This window comes from Ambystoma mexicanum, chromosome 2p (genome assembly GCF_040938575.1).
Source record: "Ambystoma mexicanum isolate Mex_15411 chromosome 2p, UKY_AmexF1_1, whole genome shotgun sequence".
Classification (NCBI taxonomy): domain Eukaryota; kingdom Metazoa; phylum Chordata; class Amphibia; order Caudata; family Ambystomatidae; genus Ambystoma; species Ambystoma mexicanum.
The window spans coordinates 18824952-18847451 of NC_090923.1; the positions used below are offsets into that span (position 1 = coordinate 18824952).

The 22500-nt window shown below is 56.2% G+C and overlaps 10 non-coding genes across 10 annotated transcripts; all 10 read left to right on the forward strand.

Annotated features, from left to right (window-relative positions):
* Window positions 1-1337: 1337 nt before the first annotated feature.
* Window positions 1338-1444, forward strand: LOC138568264 (U6 spliceosomal RNA). Its single transcript, XR_011302604.1, has one exon. It is a non-coding gene; the product is annotated as a U6 spliceosomal RNA (small nuclear RNA).
* Window positions 1445-3527: 2083 nt separating this feature from the next.
* LOC138568265 (U6 spliceosomal RNA) lies at window positions 3528-3634 on the forward strand. The gene has a single exon (XR_011302605.1). It is a non-coding gene; the product is annotated as a U6 spliceosomal RNA (small nuclear RNA).
* A 2079-nt stretch (window positions 3635-5713) lies between these two features.
* LOC138568266 (U6 spliceosomal RNA) lies at window positions 5714-5820 on the forward strand. Its single transcript, XR_011302606.1, has one exon. It is a non-coding gene; the product is annotated as a U6 spliceosomal RNA (small nuclear RNA).
* Window positions 5821-7886: 2066 nt separating this feature from the next.
* On the forward strand, window positions 7887-7993 carry LOC138568267 (U6 spliceosomal RNA). Its single transcript, XR_011302607.1, has one exon. It is a non-coding gene; the product is annotated as a U6 spliceosomal RNA (small nuclear RNA).
* A 2086-nt stretch (window positions 7994-10079) lies between these two features.
* LOC138568268 (U6 spliceosomal RNA) lies at window positions 10080-10186 on the forward strand. Its single transcript, XR_011302608.1, has one exon. It is a non-coding gene; the product is annotated as a U6 spliceosomal RNA (small nuclear RNA).
* A 2076-nt stretch (window positions 10187-12262) lies between these two features.
* On the forward strand, window positions 12263-12369 carry LOC138568269 (U6 spliceosomal RNA). Its single transcript, XR_011302609.1, has one exon. It is a non-coding gene; the product is annotated as a U6 spliceosomal RNA (small nuclear RNA).
* Window positions 12370-14434: 2065 nt separating this feature from the next.
* Window positions 14435-14541, forward strand: LOC138568270 (U6 spliceosomal RNA). Its single transcript, XR_011302610.1, has one exon. It is a non-coding gene; the product is annotated as a U6 spliceosomal RNA (small nuclear RNA).
* Window positions 14542-16626: 2085 nt separating this feature from the next.
* On the forward strand, window positions 16627-16733 carry LOC138568271 (U6 spliceosomal RNA). The gene has a single exon (XR_011302611.1). It is a non-coding gene; the product is annotated as a U6 spliceosomal RNA (small nuclear RNA).
* A 2075-nt stretch (window positions 16734-18808) lies between these two features.
* Window positions 18809-18915, forward strand: LOC138568272 (U6 spliceosomal RNA). The gene has a single exon (XR_011302612.1). It is a non-coding gene; the product is annotated as a U6 spliceosomal RNA (small nuclear RNA).
* Window positions 18916-20985: 2070 nt separating this feature from the next.
* Window positions 20986-21092, forward strand: LOC138568541 (U6 spliceosomal RNA). The gene has a single exon (XR_011302874.1). It is a non-coding gene; the product is annotated as a U6 spliceosomal RNA (small nuclear RNA).
* Window positions 21093-22500: the final 1408 nt, after the last annotated feature.

Genomic DNA, 22500 nt, shown 5'->3' on the forward strand with positions numbered 1-22500 from the left:
CGATGGTTGGAGAAGGGCCAGGCTGGGCTAGGCCACACAGCAAGGGCCAAGCCCTCCTCCGGTGCTCCTTCTGATGATGTCTCCCTGAGTGTCTGAGGTCGAGAAAAAGCCCGCCCGCAGAACTGGCCAGAGAGGTCTCTGGCCGATCAGGGGCGTGAAGGGCGGCAGGCAGGCCACCGGCGCAGCAGGCAGCGCAGGGGACGTGCACCTCAAGGCCTTGGCCACCATCTCTCCCTTGGCTTTCAGTGTACCTCAGAATGCCTTTGCTGTTCCGGATCAGGGGAGAGAAGCAACCTTTTCTTAGCAGGTGGGGTCTGTGCTACAGACACGTGGCATTTTCCCAACTGGTTCACAAGCCAACCCCCACCCTTTACAGCGCAGACACAGAAAGCATTTGCTGCTGGTTGGGATTTTCGGGATGGGCCCCTGCTGCTGATGTATTAGGATGGACTTTGGCCAGTCTTTCTTTCTTATACCGACGGCCCGCCCATAAAATTAAAGCACCTTTGCAGGCACAGATGCTCTTAGGGATTTAAATGTAACAGCAGGACCCAAAAAGCAAGGAATGAACCCGAGCCAGATAGGAGTCGACCCTACAATCTTCTGATCCGTACGTAGTCAGACGCCTCATACTGGCCCTCTTGTGTCTCACCTCCTCCTCCTCCTCCGCGCAGTCCTTCCAGGGGCCTTTCTGAGGTAGGTGCGCCTGCAAGCGCTGCTGGACCTGATTTTCTAGCCCACGCGTCTCACACCCTGACGCTGTTGATAATGCAGCTAACCCCCGGCCCATAGCTGTTGTAAGGGAGAACCTGGACCTGCCAAAGGGAACCAGACCCACGGTGACTTAAAAGCCAAGGGCACTGAAGCCAGCCCCGCCAAAGGAACATTTTAAGTCAGCCTCTGAATGCAAGCAGGGGGCCATCCTGCGCCCCCTGGGGGCGGGGGGGGGGGACTGACATGCCGGCCAGCTGCCTCCTCTTGCCTTCTCTTGGAACAGCCCATGGGCCCCCAAACAAAGCCCTCTGACAGGCAGGCCCTCTGTGTTTCCTCTGGCTTGTGGGACTGCTGTAATGCACCCAGGCACTTTGCATACAGACTGCACCATGAGCCTTTGCAACTACATTGCTCCGGCAAGCATTCCAAAAATAACAAAAACTCACCTCTCGGACCAGCGCAGCAGTGAATAAGCGCGGACCATTGCTCTCTGCCTCCGTTTCATATCATTCCCCCAAAAGCAAGCGCTTTCTGTCTCAAGAAATGCCCATTGTATGCCACCCTATGTCCAGAGATCATAGATCTGGGGGGGTTTATGTATGGGCTGGGTCAACCTTCAGTCTGTGCTCGCTTCGGCAGCACATATACTAAAATTGGAACGATACAGAGAAGATTAGCATGGCCCCTGCGCAAGGATGACACGCAAATTCGTGAAGCGTTCCATATTTTGGACACATAGCAGGACAGACATGTTCTTTAGCTGCAACATTTATTGACGGGATAAACAGGCCCTCTGTCCATTAGGACAGGTGTGCTTTTCGGCGTGGAGCTCGTCAGAGTGCGTTTTATTTGGAGATAGCGCTGCGAGTGCTCCAAGCTTATGCCCAGTGGGTGATGATTGCCACATGCCAGGGCAGTTCTAAGCTCTCCTAGGTGCTATTTGCCAACAGCGCATATCACTGTCAGCCTATCTGCTTCACGGGCCAAAGTGCAAAGGGGCTCAGGGCCTGAGTCAGCAGCCAGTGTTTCCTTCCGGTGCCCGGATCCTTCCTTGGGGGGCTGCAAGCTAGAGGTTCTCTCTGGCCCAGGCAGCCTGCACGGGTAACTGAAATCCTGCAGCACGCCCCCCCCCCGTGCCCCAGCGTGTCTCTATCAGGGCCTGGTCTCTGCTGCTGCTGATGCTGACAGGCCCCCAAGCGCCCCAGACACACCTTCCCAGGGTTGCAGCAGTTTCTGCTTCCTGCTTCCAGCTCAGTGCTGGTGCTACTGTGGAGTAAACAGGGTTAGTAGAGAGAGAGGGGGAGAGAGAGAGAGAGAGAGAGAGAGAGAGAGAGAGAGAGAGAGAGAGAGGGGGAGGGAGGGAGGGAGGGCGGTGCATATTCAAATCATCAGTCAGCCAGAGCCTGCTGGGAGCCCATTTCTGCAGGCCCACTGACTGCTGGCTGCTGCCCCCGATGGTTGGAGAAGGGCCAGGCTGGGCTAGGCCACACAGCAAGGGCCAAGCCCTCCTCCGGTGCTCCTTCTGATGATGTCTCCCTGAGTGTCTGAGGTCGAGAAAAAGCCCGCCCGCAGAACTGGCCAGAGAGGTCTCTGGCCGATCAGGGGCGTGAAGGGGCGTGAAGGGCGGCAGGCAGGCCACCGGCGCAGCAGGCAGCGCAGGGGACGTGCACCTCAAGGCCTTGGCCACCATCTCTCCCTTGGCTTTCAGTGTACCTCAGAATGCCTTTGCGGTTCCGGATCAGGGGAGAGAAGCAACCTTTTCTTAGCAGGTGGGGTCTGTGCTACAGACACGTGGCATTTTCCCAACTGGTTCACAAGCCAACCCCCACCCTTTACAGCGCAGACACAGAAAGCATTTGCTGCTGGTTGGGATTTTCGGGATGGGCCCCTGCTGCTGATGTATTAGGATGGACTTTGGCCAGTCTTTCTTTCTTATACCGACGGCCCGCCCATAAAATTAAAGCACCTTTGCAGGCACAGATGCTCTTAGGGATTTAAATGTAACAGCAGGACCCAAAAAGCAAGGAATGAACCCGAGCCAGATAGGAGTCGACCCTACAATCTTCTGATCCGTACGTAGTCAGACGCGTCATACTGGCCCTCTTGTGTCTCACCTCCTCCTCCTCCGCGCAGGCCCTCCAGGGGCCTTTCTGAGGTAGGTGCGCCTGCAAGCGCTGCTGGACCTGATTTTCTAGCCCACGCGTCTCACACCCTGACGCTGTTGATAATGCAGCTAACCCCCGGCCCATAGCTGTTGTAAGGGAGAACCTGGACCTGCCAAAGGGAACCAGACCCACGGTGACTTAAAAGCCAAGGGCACTGAAGCCAGCCCCGCCAAAGGAACATTTTAAGTCAGCCTCTGAATGCAAGCAGGGGGCCATCCTGCGCCCCCTGGGGGCGGGGGGGGGGACTGACATGCCGGCCAGCTGCCTCCTCTTGCCTTCTCTTGGAACAGCCCATGGGCCCCCAAACAAAGCCCCCTGACAGGCAGGCCCTCTGTGTTTCCTCTGGCTTGTGGGACTACTGTAATGCACCCAGGCATTGTGCTGGGATCAATCACTTTGCATACAGACTGCACCATGAGCCTTTGCAACTACATTGCTCCGGCAAGCATTCCAAAAATAACAAAAACTCACCTCTCGGACCAGCGCAGCAGTGAATAAGCGCGGACCATTGCTCTCTGCCTCCGTTTCATATCATTCCCCCAAAAGCAAGCGCTTTCTGTCTCAAGAAATGCCCATTGTATGCCACCCTATGTCCAGAGATCATAGATCTGGGGGGGTTTATGTATGGGCTGGGTCAACCTTCAGTCTGTGCTCGCTTCGGCAGCACATATACTAAAATTGGAACGATACAGAGAAGATTAGCATGGCCCCTGCGCAAGGATGACACGCAAATTCGTGAAGCGTTCCATATTTTGGACACATAGCAGGACAGACATGTTCTTTAGCTGCAACATTTATTGACGGGATAAACAGGCCCTCTGTCCATTAGGGCAGGTGTGCTTTTCGGCGTGGAGCTCGTCAGAGTGCGTTTTATTTGGAGATAGCGCTGCGAGTGCTCCAAGCTTATGCCCAGTGGGTGATGATTGCTACATGCCAGGGCAGTTCTAAGCTCTCCTAGGTGCTATTTGCCAACAGCGCATATCACTGTCAGCCTATCTGCTTCACGGGCCAAAGTGCAAAGGGGCTCAGGGCCTGAGTCAGCAGCCAGTGTTTCCTTCCGGTGCCCGGATCCTTCCTTGGGGGGCTGCAAGCTAGAGGTTCTCTCTGGCCCAGGCAGCCTGCACGGGTAACTGAAATCCTGCAGCACCCCCCCCCCCCCGTGCCCCAGCGTGTCTCTATCAGGGCCTGGTCTCTGCTGCTGCTGATGCTGACAGGCCCCCAAGCGCCCCAGACACACCTTCCCAGGGTTGCAGCAGTTTCTGCTTCCTGCTTCCAGCTCAGTGCTGGTGCTACTGTGGAGTAAACAGGGTTAGTAGAGAGAGAGGGGGAGAGAGAGAGAGAGAGAGAGAGAGAGAGGGAGGGAGGTAGGGAGGGAGGGAGGGCGGTGCATATTCAAATCATCAGTCAGCCAGAGCCTGCTGGGAGCCCATTTCTGCAGGCCCACTGACTGCTGGCTGCTGCCCCCGATGGTTGGAGAAGGGCCAGGCTGGGCTAGGCCACACAGCAAGGGCCAAGCCCTCCTCCGGTGCTCCTTCTGATGATGTCTCCCTGAGTGTCTGAGGTCGAGAAAAAGCCCGCCCGCAGAACTGGCCAGAGAGGTCTCTGGCCGATCAGGGGCGTGAAGGGGCGTGAAGGGCGGCAGGCAGGCAGGCCACCGGCGCAGCAGGCAGCGCAGGGGACGTGCACCTCAAGGCCTTGGCCACCATCTCTCCCTTGGCTTTCAGTGTACCTCAGAATGCCTTTGCTGTTCCGGATCAGGGGAGAGAAGCAACCTTTTCTTAGCAGGTGGGGTCTGTGCTACAGACACGTGGCATTTTCCCAACTGGTTCACAAGCCAACCCCCACCCTTTATAGCGCAGACACAGAAAGCATTTGCTGCTGGTTGGGATTTTCGGGATGGGCCCCTGCTGCTGATGTATTAGGATGGACTTTGGCCAGTCTTTCTTTCTTATACCGACGGCCCGCCCATAAAATTAAAGCACCTTTGCAGGCACAGATGCTCTTAGGGATTTAAATGTAACAGCAGGACCCAAAAAGCAAGGAATGAACCCGAGCCAGATAGGAGTCGACCCTACAATCTTCTGATCCGTACGTAGTCAGACGCCTCATACTGGCCCTCTTGTGTCTCACCTCCTCCTCCTCCTCCGCGCAGTCCTTCCAGGGGCCTTTCTGAGGTAGGTGCGCCTGCAAGCGCTGCTGGACCTGATTTTCTAGCCCACGCGTCTCACACCCTGACGCTGTTGATAATGCAGCTAACCCCCGGCCCATAGCTGTTGTAAGGGAGAACCTGGACCTGCCAAAGGGAACCAGACCCACGGTGACTTAAAAGCCAAGGGCACTGAAGCCAGCCCCGCCAAAGGAACATTTTAAGTCAGCCTCTGAATGCAAGCAGGGGGCCATCCAGCGCCCCCTGGGGGCGGGGGGGGGGGGACTGACATGCCGGCCAGCTGCCTCCTCTTGCCTTCTCTTGGAACAGCCCATGGGCCCCCAAACAAAGCCCCCTGACAGGCAGGCCCTCTGTGTTTCCTCTGGCTTGTGGGACTACTGTAATGCACCCAGGCATTGTGCTGGGATCAATCACTTTGCATACAGACTGCACCATGAGCCTTTGCAACTACATTGCTCCGGCAAGCATTCCAAAAATAACAAAAACTCACCTCTCGGACCAGCGCAGCAGTGAATAAGCGCGGACCATTGCTCTCTGCCTCCGTTTCATATCATTCCCCCAAAAGCAAGCGCTTTCTGTCTCAAGAAATGCCCATTGTATGCCACCCTATGTCCAGAGATCATAGATCTGGGGGGGTTTATGTATGGGCTGGGTCAACCTTCAGTCTGTGCTCGCTTCGGCAGCACATATACTAAAATTGGAACGATACAGAGAAGATTAGCATGGCCCCTGCGCAAGGATGACACGCAAATTCGTGAAGCGTTCCATATTTTGGACACATAGCAGGACAGACATGTTCTTTAGCTGCAACATTTATTGACGGGATAAACAGGCCCTCTGTCCATTAGGGCAGGTGTGCTTTTCGGCGTGGAGCTCGTCAGAGTGCGTTTTATTTGGAGATAGCGCTGCGAGTGCTCCAAGCTTATGCCCAGTGGGTGATGATTGCTACATGCCAGGGCAGTTCTAAGCTCTCCTAGGTGCTATTTGCCAACAGCGCATATCACTGTCAGCCTATCTGCTTCACGGGCCAAAGTGCAAAGGGGCTCAGGGCCTGAGTCAGCAGCCAGTGTTTCCTTCCGGTGCCCGGATCCTTCCTTGGGGGGCTGCAAGCTAGAGGTTCTCTCTGGCCCAGGCAGCCTGCACGGGTAACTGAAATCCTGCAGCACCCCCCCCCCCCCCGTGCCCCAGCGTGTCTCTATCAGGGCCTGGTCTCTGCTGCTGCTGATGCTGACAGGCCCCCAAGCGCCCCAGACACACCTTCCCAGGGTTGCAGCAGTTTCTGCTTCCTGCTTCCAGCTCAGTGCTGGTGCTACTGTGGAGTAAACAGGGTTAGTAGAGAGAGAGGGGGAGAGAGAGAGAGAGAGAGAGAGAGAGGGAGGGAGGGAGGGAGGGAGGGCGGTGCATATTCAAATCATCAGTCAGCCAGAGCCTGCTGGGAGCCCATTTCTGCAGGCCCACTGACTGCTGGCTGCTGCCCCCGATGGTTGGAGAAGGGCCAGGCTGGGCTAGGCCACACAGCAAGGGCCAAGCCCTCCTCCGGTGCTCCTTCTGATGATGTCTCCCTGAGTGTCTGAGGTCGAGAAAAAGCCCGCCCGCAGAACTGGCCAGAGAGGTCTCTGGCCGATCAGGGGCGTGAAGGGGCGTGAAGGGCGGCAGGCAGGCCACCGGCGCAGCAGGCAGCGCAGGGGACGTGCACCTCAAGGCCTTGGCCACCATCTCTCCCTTGGCTTTCAGTGTACCTCAGAATGACTTTGCTGTTCCGGATCAGGGGAGAGAAGCAACCTTTTCTTAGCAGGTGGGGTCTGTGCTACAGACACGTGGCATTTTCCCAACTGGTTCACAAGCCAACCCCCACCCTTTACAGCGCAGACACAGAAAGCATTTGCTGCTGGTTGGGATTTTCGGGATGGGCCCCTGCTGCTGATGTATTAGGATGGACTTTGGCCAGTCTTTCTTTCTTATACCGACGGCCCGCCCATAAAATTAAAGCACCTTTGCAGGCACAGATGCTCTTAGGGATTTAAATGTAACAGCAGGACCCAAAAAGCAAGGAATGAACCCGAGCCAGATAGGAGTCGACCCTACAATCTTCTGATCCGTACGTAGTCAGACGCCTCATACTGGCCCTCTTGTGTCTCACCTCCTCCTCCTCCTCCGCGCAGTCCTTCCAGGGGCCTTTCTGAGGTAGGTGCGCCTGCAAGCGCTGCTGGACCTGATTTTCTAGCCCACGCGTCTCACACCCTGACGCTGTTGATAATGCAGCTAACCCCCGGCCCATAGCTGTTGTAAGGGAGAACCTGGACCTGCCAAAGGGAACCAGACCCACGGTGACTTAAAAGCCAAGGGCACTGAAGCCAGCCCCGCCAAAGGAACATTTTAAGTCAGCCTCTGAATGCAAGCAGGGGGCCATCCTGCGCCCCCTGGGGGCGGGGGGGGACTGACATGCCGGCCAGCTGCCTCCTCTTGCCTTCTCTTGGAACAGCCCATGGGCCCCCAAACAAAGCCCCCTGACAGGCAGGCCCTCTGTGTTTCCTCTGGCTTGTGGGACTACTGTAATGCACCCAGGCATTGTGCTGGGATCAATCACTTTGCATACAGACTGCACCATGAGCCTTTGCAACTACATTGCTCCGGCAAGCATTCCAAAAATAACAAAAACTCACCTCTCGGACCAGCGCAGCAGTGAATAAGCGCGGACCATTGCTCTCTGCCTCCGTTTCATATCATTCCCCCAAAAGCAAGCGCTTTCTGTCTCAAGAAATGCCCATTGTATGCCACCCTATGTCCAGAGATCATAGATCTGGGGGGGTTTATGTATGGGCTGGGTCAACCTTCAGTCTGTGCTCGCTTCGGCAGCACATATACTAAAATTGGAACGATACAGAGAAGATTAGCATGGCCCCTGCGCAAGGATGACACGCAAATTCGTGAAGCGTTCCATATTTTGGACACATAGCAGGACAGACATGTTCTTTAGCTGCAACATTTATTGACGGGATAAACAGGCCCTCTGTCCATTAGGACAGGTGTGCTTTTCGGCGTGGAGCTCGTCAGAGTGCGTTTTATTTGGAGATAGCGCTGCGAGTGCTCCAAGCTTATGCCCAGTGGGTGATGATTGCTACATGCCAGGGCAGTTCTAAGCTCTCCTAGGTGCTATTTGCCAACAGCGCATATCACTGTCAGCCTATCTGCTTCACGGGCCAAAGTGCAAAGGGGCTCAGGGCCTGAGTCAGCAGCCAGTGTTTCCTTCCGGTGCCCGGATCCTTCCTTGGGGGGCTGCAAGCTAGAGGTTCTCTCTGGCCCAGGCAGCCTGCACGGGTAACTGAAATCCTGCAGCACCCCCCCCCCCCGTGCCCCAGCGTGTCTCTATCAGGGCCTGGTCTCTGCTGCTGCTGATGCTGACAGGCCCCCAAGCGCCCCAGACACACCTTCCCAGGGTTGCAGCAGTTTCTGCTTCCTGCTTCCAGCTCAGTGCTGGTGCTACTGTGGAGTAAACAGGGTTAGTAGAGAGAGAGGGGGAGAGAGAGAGAGAGAGAGAGGGGGAGAGAGAGAGAGTGAGAGAGGGAGGGAGGGATGGAGGGAGGGAGGGAGGGAGGGCGGTGCATATTCAAATCATCAGTCAGCCAGAGCCTGCTGGGAGCCCATTTCTGCAGGCCCACTGACTGCTGGCTGCTGCCCCCGATGGTTGGAGAAGGGCCAGGCTGGGCTAGGCCACACAGCAAGGGCCAAGCCCTCCTCCGGTGCTCCTTCTGATGATGTCTCCCTGAGTGTCTGAGGTCGAGAAAAAGCCCGCCCGCAGAACTGGCCAGAGAGGTCTCTGGCCGATCAGGGGCGTGAAGGGCGGCAGGCAGGCCACCGGCGCAGCAGGCAGCGCAGGGGACGTGCACCCCAAGGCCTTGGCCACCATCTCTCCCTTGGCTTTCAGTGTACCTCAGAATGCCTTTGCTGTTCCGGATCAGGGGAGAGAAGCAACCTTTTCTTAGCAGGTGGGGTCTGTGCTACAGACACGTGGCATTTTCCCAACTGGTTCACAAGCCAACCCCCACCCTTTACAGCGCAGACACAGAAAGCATTTGCTGCTGGTTGGGATTTTCGGGATGGGCCCCTGCTGCTGATGTATTAGGATGGACTTTGGCCAGTCTTTCTTTCTTATACCGACGGCCCGCCCATAAAATTAAAGCACCTTTGCAGGCACAGATGCTCTTAGGGATTTAAATGTAACAGCAGGACCCAAAAAGCAAGGAATGAACCCGAGCCAGATAGGAGTCGACCCTACAATCTTCTGATCCGTACGTAGTCAGACGCCTCATACTGGCCCTCTTGTGTCTCACCTCCTCCTCCTCCTCCGCGCAGTCCTTCCAGGGGCCTTTCTGAGGTAGGTGCGCCTGCAAGCGCTGCTGGACCTGATTTTCTAGCCCACGCGTCTCACACCCTGACGCTGTTGATAATGCAGCTAACCCCCGGCCCATAGCTGTTGTAAGGGAGAACCTGGACCTGCCAAAGGGAACCAGACCCACGGTGACTTAAAAGCCAAGGGCACTGAAGCCAGCCCCGCCAAAGGAACATTTTAAGTCAGCCTCTGAATGCAAGCAGGGGGCCATCCTGCGCCCCCTGGGGGCGGGGGGGGGGACTGACATGCCGGCCAGCTGCCTCCTCTTGCCTTCTCTTGGAACAGCCCATGGGCCCCCAAACAAAGCCCCCTGACAGGCAGGCCCTCTGTGTTTCCTCTGGCTTGTGGGACTACTGTAATGCACCCAGGCATTGTGCTGGGATCAATCACTTTGCATACAGACTGCACCATGAGCCTTTGCAACTACATTGCTCCGGCAAGCATTCCAAAAATAACAAAAACTCACCTCTCGGACCAGCGCAGCAGTGAATAAGCGCGGACCATTGCTCTCTGCCTCCGTTTCATATCATTCCCCCAAAAGCAAGCGCTTTCTGTCTCAAGAAATGCCCATTGTATGCCACCCTATGTCCAGAGATCATAGATCTGGGGGGGTTTATGTATGGGCTGGGTCAACCTTCAGTCTGTGCTCGCTTCGGCAGCACATATACTAAAATTGGAACGATACAGAGAAGATTAGCATGGCCCCTGCGCAAGGATGACACGCAAATTCGTGAAGCGTTCCATATTTTGGACACATAGCAGGACAGACATGTTCTTTAGCTGCAACATTTATTGACGGGATAAACAGGCCCTCTGTCCATTAGGACAGGTGTGCTTTTCGGCGTGGAGCTCGTCAGAGTGCGTTTTATTTGGAGATAGCGCTGCGAGTGCTCCAAGCTTATGCCCAGTGGGTGATGATTGCTACATGCCAGGGCAGTTCTAAGCTCTCCTAGGTGCTATTTGCCAACAGCGCATATCACTGTCAGCCTATCTGCTTCACGGGCCAAAGTGCAAAGGGGCTCAGGGCCTGAGTCAGCAGCCAGTGTTTCCTTCCGGTGCCCGGATCCTTCCTTGGGGGGCTGCAAGCTAGAGGTTCTCTCTGGCCCAGGCAGCCTGCACGGGTAACTGAAATCCTGCAGCACCCCCCCCCCCCCGTGCCCCAGCGTGTCTCTATCAGGGCCTGGTCTCTGCTGCTGCTGATGCTGACAGGCCCCCAAGCGCCCCAGACACACCTTCCCAGGGTTGCAGCAGTTTCTGCTTCCTGCTTCCAGCTCAGTGCTGGTGCTACTGTGGAGTAAACAGGGTTAGTAGAGAGAGAGGGGGAGAGAGAGAGAGAGAGAGAGAGAGAGAGGGAGGGAGGTAGGGAGGGAGGGAGGGCGGTGCATATTCAAATCATCAGTCAGCCAGAGCCTGCTGGGAGCCCATTTCTGCAGGCCCACTGACTGCTGGCTGCTGCCCCCGATGGTTGGAGAAGGGCCAGGCTGGGCTAGGCCACACAGCAAGGGCCAAGCCCTCCTCCGGTGCTCCTTCTGATGATGTCTCCCTGAGTGTCTGAGGTCGAGAAAAAGCCCGCCCGCAGAACTGGCCAGAGAGGTCTCTGGCCGATCAGGGGCGTGAAGGGGCGTGAAGGGCGGCAGGCAGGCAGGCCACCGGCGCAGCAGGCAGCGCAGGGGACGTGCACCTCAAGGCCTTGGCCACCATCTCTCCCTTGGCTTTCAGTGTACCTCAGAATGCCTTTGCTGTTCCGGATCAGGGGAGAGAAGCAACCTTTTCTTAGCAGGTGGGGTCTGTGCTACAGACACGTGGCATTTTCCCAACTGGTTCACAAGCCAACCCCCACCCTTTACAGCGCAGACACAGAAAGCATTTGCTGCTGGTTGGGATTTTCGGGATGGGCCCCTGCTGCTGATGTATTAGGATGGACTTTGGCCAGTCTTTCTTTCTTATACCGACGGCCCGCCCATAAAATTAAAGCACCTTTGCAGGCACAGATGCTCTTAGGGATTTAAATGTAACAGCAGGACCCAAAAAGCAAGGAATGAACCCGAGCCAGATAGGAGTCGACCCTACAATCTTCTGATCCGTACGTAGTCAGACGCCTCATACTGGCCCTCTTGTGTCTCACCTCCTCCTCCTCCTCCGCGCAGTCCTTCCAGGGGCCTTTCTGAGGTAGGTGCGCCTGCAAGCGCTGCTGGACCTGATTTTCTAGCCCACGCGTCTCACACCCTGACGCTGTTGATAATGCAGCTAACCCCCGGCCCATAGCTGTTGTAAGGGAGAACCTGGACCTGCCAAAGGGAACCAGACCCACGGTGACTTAAAAGCCAAGGGCACTGAAGCCAGCCCCGCCAAAGGAACATTTTAAGTCAGCCTCTGAATGCAAGCAGGGGGCCATCCTGCGCCCCCTGGGGGCGGGGGGGGGACTGACATGCCGGCCAGCTGCCTCCTCTTGCCTTCTCTTGGAACAGCCCATGGGCCCCCAAACAAAGCCCCCTGACAGGCAGGCCCTCTGTGTTTCCTCTGGCTTGTGGGACTGCTGTAATGCACCCAGGCATTGTGCTGGGATCAATCACTTTGCATACAGACTGCACCATGAGCCTTTGCAACTACATTGCTCCGGCAAGCATTCCAAAAATAACAAAAACTCACCTCTCGGACCAGCGCAGCAGTGAATAAGCGCGGACCATTGCTCTCTGTCTCCGTTTCATATCATTCCCCCAAAAGCAAGCACTTTCTGTCTCAAGAAATGCCCATTGTATGCCACCCTATGTCCAGAGATCATAGATCTGGGGGGGTTTATGTATGGGCTGGGTCAACCTTCAGTCTGTGCTCGCTTCGGCAGCACATATACTAAAATTGGAACGATACAGAGAAGATTAGCATGGCCCCTGCGCAAGGATGACACGCAAATTCGTGAAGCGTTCCATATTTTGGACACATAGCAGGACAGACATGTTCTTTAGCTGCAACATTTATTGACGGGATAAACAGGCCCTCTGTCCATTAGGGCAGGTGTGCTTTTCGGCGTGGAGCTCGTCAGAGTGCGTTTTATTTGGAGATAGCGCTGCGAGTGCTCCAAGCTTATGCCCAGTGGGTGATGATTGCTACATGCCAGGGCAGTTCTAAGCTCTCCTAGGTGCTATTTGCCAACAGCGCATATCACTGTCAGCCTATCTGCTTCACGGGCCAAAGTGCAAAGGGGCTCAGGGCCTGAGTCAGCAGCCAGTGTTTCCTTCCGGTGCCCGGATCCTTCCTTGGGGGGCTGCAAGCTAGAGGTTCTCTCTGGCCCAGGCAGCCTGCACGGGTAACTGAAATCCTGCAGCACCCCCCCCCCCCGTGCCCCAGCGTGTCTCTATCAGGGCCTGGTCTCTGCTGCTGCTGATGCTGACAGGCCCCCAAGCGCCCCAGACACACCTTCCCAGGGTTGCAGCAGTTTCTGCTTCCTGCTTCCAGCTCAGTGCTGGTGCTACTGTGGAGTAAACAGGGTTAGTAGAGAGAGAGGGGGAGAGAGAGAGAGAGAGAGAGAGAGAGGGAGGGAGGGAGGGAGGGAGGGCGGTGCATATTCAAATCATCAGTCAGCCAGAGCCTGCTGGGAGCCCATTTCTGCAGGCCCACTGACTGCTGGCTGCTGCCCCCGATGGTTGGAGAAGGGCCAGGCTGGGCTAGGCCACACAGCAAGGGCCAAGCCCTCCTCCGGTGCTCCTTCTGATGATGTCTCCCTGAGTGTCTGAGGTCGAGAAAAAGCCCGCCCGCAGAACTGGCCAGAGAGGTCTCTGGCCGATCAGGGGCGTGAAGGGGCGTGAAGGGCGGCAGGCAGGCCACCGGCGCAGCAGGCAGCGCAGGGGACGTGCACCTCAAGGCCTTGGCCACCATCTCTCCCTTGGCTTTCAGTGTACCTCAGAATGACTTTGCTGTTCCGGATCAGGGGAGAGAAGCAACCTTTTCTTAGCAGGTGGGGTCTGTGCTACAGACACGTGGCATTTTCCCAACTGGTTCACAAGCCAACCCCCACCCTTTACAGCGCAGACACAGAAAGCATTTGCTGCTGGTTGGGATTTTCGGGATGGGCCCCTGCTGCTGATGTATTAGGATGGACTTTGGCCAGTCTTTCTTTCTTATACCGACGGCCCGCCCATAAAATTAAAGCACCTTTGCAGGCACAGATGCTCTTAGGGATTTAAATGTAACAGCAGGACCCAAAAAGCAAGGAATGAACCCGAGCCAGATAGGAGTCGACCCTACAATCTTCTGATCCGTACGTAGTCAGACGCCTCATACTGGCCCTCTTGTGTCTCACCTCCTCCTCCTCCTCCGCGCAGTCCTTCCAGGGGCCTTTCTGAGGTAGGTGCGCCTGCAAGCGCTGCTGGACCTGATTTTCTAGCCCACGCGTCTCACACCCTGACGCTGTTGATAATGCAGCTAACCCCCGGCCCATAGCTGTTGTAAGGGAGAACCTGGACCTGCCAAAGGGAACCAGACCCACGGTGACTTAAAAGCCAAGGGCACTGAAGCCAGCCCCGCCAAAGGAACATTTTAAGTCAGCCTCTGAATGCAAGCAGGGGGCCATCCTGCGCCCCCTGGGGGCGGGGGGGGGACTGACATGCCGGCCAGCTGCCTCCTCTTGCCTTCTCTTGGAACAGCCCATGGGCCCCCAAACAAAGCCCCCTGACAGGCAGGCCCTCTGTGTTTCCTCTGGCTTGTGGGACTACTGTAATGCACCCAGGCATTGTGCTGGGATCAATCACTTTGCATACAGACTGCACCATGAGCCTTTGCAACTACATTGCTCCGGCAAGCATTCCAAAAATAACAAAAACTCACCTCTCGGACCAGCGCAGCAGTGAATAAGCGCGGACCATTGCTCTCTGCCTCCGTTTCATATCATTCCCCCAAAAGCAAGCGCTTTCTGTCTCAAGAAATGCCCATTGTATGCCACCCTATGTCCAGAGATCATAGATCTGGGGGGGTTTATGTATGGGCTGGGTCAACCTTCAGTCTGTGCTCGCTTCGGCAGCACATATACTAAAATTGGAACGATACAGAGAAGATTAGCATGGCCCCTGCGCAAGGATGACACGCAAATTCGTGAAGCGTTCCATATTTTGGACACATAGCAGGACAGACATGTTCTTTAGCTGCAACATTTATTGACGGGATAAACAGGCCCTCTGTCCATTAGGACAGGTGTGCTTTTCGGCGTGGAGCTCGTCAGAGTGCGTTTTATTTGGAGATAGCGCTGCGAGTGCTCCAAGCTTATGCCCAGTGGGTGATGATTGCTACATGCCAGGGCAGTTCTAAGCTCTCCTAGGTGCTATTTGCCAACAGCGCATATCACTGTCAGCCTATCTGCTTCACGGGCCAAAGTGCAAAGGGGCTCAGGGCCTGAGTCAGCAGCCAGTGTTTCCTTCCGGTGCCCGGATCCTTCCTTGGGGGGCTGCAAGCTAGAGGTTCTCTCTGGCCCAGGCAGCCTGCACGGGTAACTGAAATCCTGCAGCACCCCCCCCCCCCCCGTGCCCCAGCGTGTCTCTATCAGGGCCTGGTCTCTGCTGCTGCTGATGCTGACAGGCCCCCAAGCGCCCCAGACACACCTTCCCAGGGTTGCAGCAGTTTCTGCTTCCTGCTTCCAGCTCAGTGCTGGTGCTACTGTGGAGTAAACAGGGTTAGTAGAGAGAGAGGGGGAGAGAGAGAGAGAGAGAGAGAGAGAGAGAGAGAGAGAGGGAGGGAGGGAGGGATGGAGGGAGGGAGGGAGGGAGGGCGGTGCATATTCAAATCATCAGTCAGCCAGAGCCTGCTGGGAGCCCATTTCTGCAGGCCCACTGACTGCTGGCTGCTGCCCCCGATGGTTGGAGAAGGGCCAGGCTGGGCTAGGCCACACAGCAAGGGCCAAGCCCTCCTCCGGTGCTCCTTCTGATGATGTCTCCCTGAGTGTCTGAGGTCGAGAAAAAGCCCGCCCGCAGAACTGGCCAGAGAGGTCTCTGGCCGATCAGGGGCGTGAAGGGCGGCAGGCAGGCCACCGGCGCAGCAGGCAGCGCAGGGGACGTGCACCCCAAGGCCTTGGCCACCATCTCTCCCTTGGCTTTCAGTGTACCTCAGAATGCCTTTGCTGTTCCGGATCAGGGGAGAGAAGCAACCTTTTCTTAGCAGGTGGGGTCTGTGCTACAGACACGTGGCATTTTCCCAACTGGTTCACAAGCCAACCCCCACCCTTTACAGCGCAGACACAGAAAGCATTTGCTGCTGGTTGGGATTTTCGGGATGGGCCCCTGCTGCTGATGTATTAGGATGGACTTTGGCCAGTCTTTCTTTCTTATACCGACGGCCCGCCCATAAAATTAAAGCACCTTTGCAGGCACAGATGCTCTTAGGGATTTAAATGTAACAGCAGGACCCAAAAAGCAAGGAATGAACCCGAGCCAGATAGGAGTCGACCCTACAATCTTCTGATCCGTACGTAGTCAGACGCCTCATACTGGCCCTCTTGTGTCTCACCTCCTCCTCCTCCTCCGCGCAGTCCTTCCAGGGGCCTTTCTGAGGTAGGTGCGCCTGCAAGCGCTGCTGGACCTGATTTTCTAGCCCACGCGTCTCACACCCTGACGCTGTTGATAATGCAGCTAACCCCCGGCCCATAGCTGTTGTAAGGGAGAACCTGGACCTGCCAAAGGGAACCAGACCCACGGTGACTTAAAAGCCAAGGGCACTGAAGCCAGCCCCGCCAAAGGAACATTTTAAGTCAGCCTCTGAATGCAAGCAGGGGGCCATCCTGCGCCCCCTGGGGGCGGGGGGGGGACTGACATGCCGGCCAGCTGCCTCCTCTTGCCTTCTCTTGGAACAGCCCATGGGCCCCCAAACAAAGCCCCCTGACAGGCAGGCCCTCTGTGTTTCCTCTGGCTTGTGGGACTACTGTAATGCACCCAGGCATTGTGCTGGGATCAATCACTTTGCATACAGACTGCACCATGAGCCTTTGCAACTACATTGCTCCGGCAAGCATTCCAAAAATAACAAAAACTCACCTCTCGGACCAGCGCAGCAGTGAATAAGCGCGGACCATTGCTCTCTGCCTCCGTTTCATATCATTCCCCCAAAAGCAAGCGCTTTCTGTCTCAAGAAATGCCCATTGTATGCCACCCTATGTCCAGAGATCATAGATCTGGGGGGGTTTATGTATGGGCTGGGTCAACCTTCAGTCTGTGCTCGCTTCGGCAGCACATATACTAAAATTGGAACGATACAGAGAAGATTAGCATGGCCCCTGCGCAAGGATGACACGCAAATTCGTGAAGCGTTCCATATTTTGGACACATAGCAGGACAGACATGTTCTTTAGCTGCAACATTTATTGACGGGATAAACAGGCCCTCTGTCCATTAGGGCAGGTGTGCTTTTCGGCGTGGAGCTCGTCAGAGTGCGTTTTATTTGGAGATAGCGCTGCGAGTGCTCCAAGCTTATGCCCAGTGGGTGATGATTGCTACATGCCAGGGCAGTTCTAAGCTCTCCTAGGTGCTATTTGCCAACAGCGCATATCACTGTCAGCCTATCTGCTTCACGGGCCAAAGTGCAAAGGGGCTCAGGGCCTGAGTCAGCAGCCAGTGTTTCCTTCCGGTGCCCGGATCCTTCCTTGGGGGGCTGCAAGCTAGAGGTTCTCTCTGGCCCAGGCAGCCTGCACGGGTAACTGAAATCCTGCAGCACCCCCCCCCCCCGTGCCCCAGCGTGTCTCTATCAGGGCCTGGTCTCTGCTGCTGCTGATGCTGACAGGCCCCCAAGCGCCCCAGACACACCTTCCCAGGGTTGCAGCAGTTTCTGCTTCCTGCTTCCAGCTCAGTGCTGGTGCTACTGTGGAGTAAACAGGGTTAGTAGAGAGAGAGGGGGAGAGAGAGAGAGAGAGAGAGAGAGAGAGGGAGGGAGGGAGGGAGGGAGGGAGGGCGGTGCATATTCAAATCATCAGTCAGCCAGAGCCTGCTGGGAGCCCATTTCTGCAGGCCCACTGACTGCTGGCTGCTGCCCCCGATGGTTGGAGAAGGGCCAGGCTGGGCTAGGCCACACAGCAAGGGCCAAGCCCTCCTCCGGTGCTCCTTCTGATGATGTCTCCCTGAGTGTCTGAGGTCGAGAAAAAGCCCGCCCGCAGAACTGGCCAGAGAGGTCTCTGGCCGATCAGGGGCGTGAAGGGGCGTGAAGGGCGGCAGGCAGGCAGGCCACCGGCGCAGCAGGCAGCGCAGGGGACGTGCACCTCAAGGCCTTGGCCACCATCTCTCCCTTGGCTTTCAGTGTACCTCAGAATGCCTTTGCTGTTCCGGATCAGGGGAGAGAAGCAACCTTTTCTTAGCAGGTGGGGTCTGTGCTACAGACACGTGGCATTTTCCCAACTGGTTCACAAGCCAACCCCCACCCTTTACAGCGCAGACACAGAAAGCATTTGCTGCTGGTTGGGATTTTCGGGATGGGCCCCTGCTGCTGATGTATTAGGATGGACTTTGGCCAGTCTTTCTTTCTTATACCGACGGCCCGCCCATAAAATTAAAGCACCTTTGCAGGCACAGATGCTCTTAGGGATTTAAATGTAACAGCAGGACCCAAAAAGCAAGGAATGAACCCGAGCCAGATAGGAGTCGACCCTACAATCTTCTGATCCGTACGTAGTCAGACGCCTCATACTGGCCCTCTTGTGTCTCACCTCCTCCTCCTCCTCCGCGCAGTCCTTCCAGGGGCCTTTCTGAGGTAGGTGCGCCTGCAAGCGCTGCTGGACCTGATTTTCTAGCCCACGCGTCTCACACCCTGACGCTGTTGATAATGCAGCTAACCCCCGGCCCATAGCTGTTGTAAGGGAGAACCTGGACCTGCCAAAGGGAACCAGACCCACGGTGACTTAAAAGCCAAGGGCACTGAAGCCAGCCCCGCCAAAGGAACATTTTAAGTCAGCCTCTGAATGCAAGCAGGGGGCCATCCTGCGCCCCCTGGGGGCGGGGGGGGGACTGACATGCCGGCCAGCTGCCTCCTCTTGCCTTCTCTTGGAACAGCCCATGGGCCCCCAAACAAAGCCCCCTGACAGGCAGGCCCTCTGTGTTTCCTCTGGCTTGTGGGACTGCTGTAATGCACCCAGGCATTGTGCTGGGATCAATCACTTTGCATACAGACTGCACCATGAGCCTTTGCAACTACATTGCTCCGGCAAGCATTCCAAAAATAACAAAAACTCACCTCTCGGACCAGCGCAGCAGTGAATAAGCGCGGACCATTGCTCTCTGTCTCCGTTTCATATCATTCCCCCAAAAGCAAGCGCTTTCTGTCTCAAGAAATGCCCATTGTATGCCACCCTATGTCCAGAGATCATAGATCTGGGGGGGTTTATGTATGGGCTGGGTCAACCTTCAGTCTGTGCTCGCTTCGGCAGCACATATACTAAAATTGGAACGATACAGAGAAGATTAGCATGGCCCCTGCGCAAGGATGACACGCAAATTCGTGAAGCGTTCCATATTTTGGACACATAGCAGGACAGACATGTTCTTTAGCTGCAACATTTATTGACGGGATAAACAGGCCCTCTGTCCATTAGGGCAGGTGTGCTTTTCGGCGTGGAGCTCGTCAGAGTGCGTTTTATTTGGAGATAGCGCTGCGAGTGCTCCAAGCTTATGCCCAGTGGGTGATGATTGCTACATGCCAGGGCAGTTCTAAGCTCTCCTAGGTGCTATTTGCCAACAGCGCATATCACTGTCAGCCTATCTGCTTCACGGGCCAAAGTGCAAAGGGGCTCAGGGCCTGAGTCAGCAGCCAGTGTTTCCTTCCGGTGCCCGGATCCTTCCTTGGGGGGCTGCAAGCTAGAGGTTCTCTCTGGCCCAGGCAGCCTGCACGGGTAACTGAAATCCTGCAGCACCCCCCCCCCCCGTGCCCCAGCGTGTCTCTATCAGGGCCTGGTCTCTGCTGCTGCTGATGCTGACAGGCCCCCAAGCGCCCCAGACACACCTTCCCAGGGTTGCAGCAGTTTCTGCTTCCTGCTTCCAGCTCAGTGCTGGTGCTACTGTGGAGTAAACAGGGTTAGTAGAGAGAGAGGGGGAGAGAGAGAGAGAGAGAGAGAGAGAGGGAGGGAGGGAGGGAGGGAGGGAGGGCGGTGCATATTCAAATCATCAGTCAGCCAGAGCCTGCTGGGAGCCCATTTCTGCAGGCCCACTGACTGCTGGCTGCTGCCCCCGATGGTTGGAGAAGGGCCAGGCTGGGCTAGGCCACACAGCAAGGGCCAAGCCCTCCTCCGGTGCTCCTTCTGATGATGTCTCCCTGAGTGTCTGAGGTCGAGAAAAAGCCCGCCCGCAGAACTGGCCAGAGAGGTCTCTGGCCGATCAGGGGCGTGAAGGGGCGTGAAGGGCGGCAGGCAGGCCACCGGCGCAGCAGGCAGCGCAGGGGACGTGCACCTCAAGGCCTTGGCCACCATCTCTCCCTTGGCTTTCAGTGTACCTCAGAATGCCTTTGCTGTTCCGGATCAGGGGAGAGAAGCAACCTTTTCTTAGCAGGTGGGGTCTGTGCTACAGACACGTGGCATTTTCCCAACTGGTTCACAAGCCAACCCCCACCCTTTACAGCGCAGACACAGAAAGCATTTGCTGCTGGTTGGGATTTTCGGGATGGGCCCCTGCTGCTGATGTATTAGGATGGACTTTGGCCAGTCTTTCTTTCTTATACCGACGGCCCGCCCATAAAATTAAAGCACCTTTGCAGGCACAGATGCTCTTAGGGATTTAAATGTAACAGCAGGACCCAAAAAGCAAGGAATGAACCCGAGCCAGATAGGAGTCGACCCTACAATCTTCTGATCCGTACGTAGTCAGACGCCTCATACTGGCCCTCTTGTGTCTCACCTCCTCCTCCTCCTCCGCGCAGTCCTTCCAGGGGCCTTTCTGAGGTAGGTGCGCCTGCAAGCGCTGCTGGACCTGATTTTCTAGCCCACGCGTCTCACACCCTGACGCTGTTGATAATGCAGCTAACCCCCGGCCCATAGCTGTTGTAAGGGAGAACCTGGACCTGCCAAAGGGAACCAGACCCACGGTGACTTAAAAGCCAAGGGCACTGAAGCCAGCCCCGCCAAAGGAACATTTTAAGTCAGCCTCTGAATGCAAGCAGGGGGCCATCCTGCGCCCCCTGGGGGCGGGGGGGGGGACTGACATGCCGGCCAGCTGCCTCCTCTTGCCTTCTCTTGGAACAGCCCATGGGCCCCCAAACAAAGCCCCCTGACAGGCAGGCCCTCTGTGTTTCCTCTGGCTTGTGGGACTACTGTAATGCACCCAGGCATTGTGCTGGGATCAATCACTTTGCATACAGACTGCACCATGAGCCTTTGCAACTACATTGCTCCGGCAAGCATTCCAAAAATAACAAAAACTCACCTCTCGGACCAGCGCAGCAGTGAATAAGCGCGGACCATTGCTCTCTGGCTCCGTTTCATATCATTCCCCCAAAAGCAAGCGCTTTCTGTCTCAAGAAATGCCCATTGTATGCCACCCTATGTCCAGAGATCATAGATCTGGGGGGGTTTATGTATGGGCTGGGTCAACCTTCAGTCTGTGCTCGCTTCTGCAGCACATATACTAAAATTGGAACGATACAGAGAAGATTAGCATGGCCCCTGCGCAAGGATGACACGCAAATTCGTGAAGCGTTCCATATTTTGGACACATAGCAGGACAGACATGTTCTTTAGCTGCAACATTTATTGACGGGATAAACAGGCCCTCTGTCCATTAGGGCAGGTGTGCTTTTCGGCGTGGAGCTCGTCAGAGTGCGTTTTATTTGGAGATAGCGCTGCGAGTGCTCCAAGCTTATGCCCAGTGGGTGATGATTGCTACATGCCAGGGCAGTTCTAAGCTCTCCTAGGTGCTATTTGCCAACAGCGCATATCACTGTCAGCCTATCTGCTTCACGGGCCAAAGTGCAAAGGGGCTCAGGGCCTGAGTCAGCAGCCAGTGTTTCCTTCCGGTGCCCGGATCCTTCCTTGGGGGGCTGCAAGCTAGAGGTTCTCTCTGGCCCAGGCAGCCTGCACGGGTAACTGAAATCCTGCAGCACCCCCCCCCCCCGTGCCCCAGCGTGTCTCTATCAGGGCCTGGTCTCTGCTGCTGCTGATGCTGACAGGCCCCCAAGCGCCCCAGACACACCTTCCCAGGGTTGCAGCAGTTTCTGCTTCCTGCTTCCAGCTCAGTGCTGGTGCTACTGTGGAGTAAACAGGGTTAGTAGAGAGAGAGGGGGAGAGAGAGAGAGAGAGAGAGAGAGAGAGAGAGGGAGGGAGGGAGGGCGGTGCATATTCAAATCATCAGTCAGCCAGAGCCTGCTGGGAGCCCATTTCTGCAGGCCCACTGACTGCTGGCTGCTGCCCCCGATGGTTGGAGAAGGGCCAGGCTGGGCTAGGCCACACAGCAAGGGCCAAGCCCTCCTCCGGTGCTCCTTCTGATGATGTCTCCCTGAGTGTCTGAGGTCGAGAAAAAGCCCGCCCGCAGAACTGGCCAGAGAGGTCTCTGGCCGATCGTGGCCGATCAGGGGCGTGAAGGGCGGCAGGCAGGCCACCGGCGCAGCAGGCAGCGCAGGGGACGTGCACCTCAAGGCCTTGGCCACCATCTCTCCCTTGGCTTTCAGTGTACCTCAGAATGCCTTTGCTGTTCCGGATCAGGGGAGAGAAGCAACCTTTTCTTAGCAGGTGGGGTCTGTGCTACAGACACGTGGCATTTTCCCAACTGGTTCACAAGCCAACCCCCACCCTTTACAGCGCAGACACAGAAAGCATTTGCTGCTGGTTGGGATTTTCGGGATGGGCCCCTGCTGCTGATGTATTAGGATGGACTTTGGCCAGTCTTTCTTTCTTATACCGACGGCCCGCCATAAAATTAAAGCACCTTTGCAGGCACAGATGCTCTTAGGGATTTAAATGTAACAGCAGGACCCAAAAAGCAAGGAATGAACCCGAGCCAGCTAGGAGTCGACCCTACAATCTTCTGATCCGTACGTAGTCAGACGCCTCATACTGGCCCTCTTGTGTCTCACCTCCTCCTCCTCCTCCGCGCAGTCCTTCCAGGGGCCTTTCTGAGGTA